The 1,321-nt window shown below is 32.7% G+C and overlaps 1 non-coding gene across 1 annotated transcript; it reads right to left on the bottom strand.

Moving 5' to 3' along the window:
- Positions 1-277: 277 nt before the first annotated feature.
- TRNAS-GCU (transfer RNA serine (anticodon GCU)) lies at positions 278-359 on the bottom strand. Its single transcript has one exon. It is a non-coding gene; the product is annotated as a tRNA-Ser (tRNA).
- Between the last annotated feature and the right edge of the window lie 962 nt (positions 360-1,321).

The raw sequence follows: 1,321 nt of genomic DNA, 5'->3' as shown, positions 1-1,321 counted from the left end.
GAAATTTTTTTATGAGAACAAAAAAAATACGTCAACCCGGGACCTCAAGCATGCTAGGCGAACTAATCTCCACTTGATTTTTACACTTGATTAATTTTTCATTTTTATCTGTAATTCGTAAACTCTAGGTTTTTTTTCATAAACATGCACAACTGTATTCATCATCCGCACAGACACATAATTTAAAAAAAACTTTATTCGTGTTAAGATTTTTCCTACTTACATTAAAGACGGCAAAACATATATGTCCATATATGTATATATGTGCATATATATCCGACGAGGATGGGATTCGAACCCACGCGTGCAGAGCACATTGGATTAGCAGTCCAACGCCTTAACCACTCGGCCACCTCGTCGTGCTGTTGTCTTTTCAAAAATATCGATTTTGATCGACTTTGATCGTCGTGATCGACGATAACACTTTTTAATAGTATTTAAAGGTTGATAATATTATATTCATAATCAACAAAGATAATCTATCATCAATCAAATTTCATACCTACACTCCAAAGAGAACATTTTTATCAAAATATAGGAATGATATAGATATATGTATCTACATATTTATATAATTAGTAACATTGCTGTGGAAATCTCCCTTTTTAATTTAATTTTTCTTGTTTTATTTTATTTATTAGAGAGAACAAAAGCATTACAAAATAAATATCTTGTATAACATTAGCTTTTCCTAGCGGCTTCGCTCACGCGGTATTAGGGAGAAATTAGTTAAATAATTGATTAGTTTTGTCGTTTAGCAAAAATTATTTTCCCGGTGGAATAATATAGGTTTTCGTAACAAAAAGTACCTCGTTTCAATTGCCGGACCTCCAACTTTCGCCATGAAAAAAATACGACGGTCCGTTAGTCGTTAGTCTATGGCGACGTAGCATCGTTATTCTGTTCACAAATCCAAAATCCTACTACAAAACTAAAACGAAAAGTAAACCAAACTAGCCATAAATGAAGCTCGATAACTCTGCTTACTTTCCATTGTAATCGAGGCCCAGAGACCTGAAGAAAATGTAGAGCTAAGTATCACTCAATCGATAACTTAATGTAAGGTAAAAAATCTAACCTTTAACTTCTACATTATTTGGCGTTCTACAGCAAAAACTAAACAATTTTATTATTAATTACTTAATGTAACCTTCATATGCTTTCTTTTATTGAAATGTACATATTGAGGTTCAATAATTCACCCAAATATTTAAATTTTTAGACTCTTTCACTTGTCGTAATGACCGTGTTAGAATTTTTTTTTAAATTACGGTAGAGTGAAGTTCAAACCTGGGACCTGCGGATCCAAAGATCGCGGCAC

Source organism: Micrasema longulum, unplaced genomic scaffold (genome assembly GCF_059751315.1).
Source record: "Micrasema longulum isolate JH-2025_06_02 unplaced genomic scaffold, ASM5975131v1 h1tg000772l, whole genome shotgun sequence".
Classification (NCBI taxonomy): domain Eukaryota; kingdom Metazoa; phylum Arthropoda; class Insecta; order Trichoptera; family Brachycentridae; genus Micrasema; species Micrasema longulum.
This window is presented reverse-complemented; position numbering and strand designations above follow the sequence as displayed.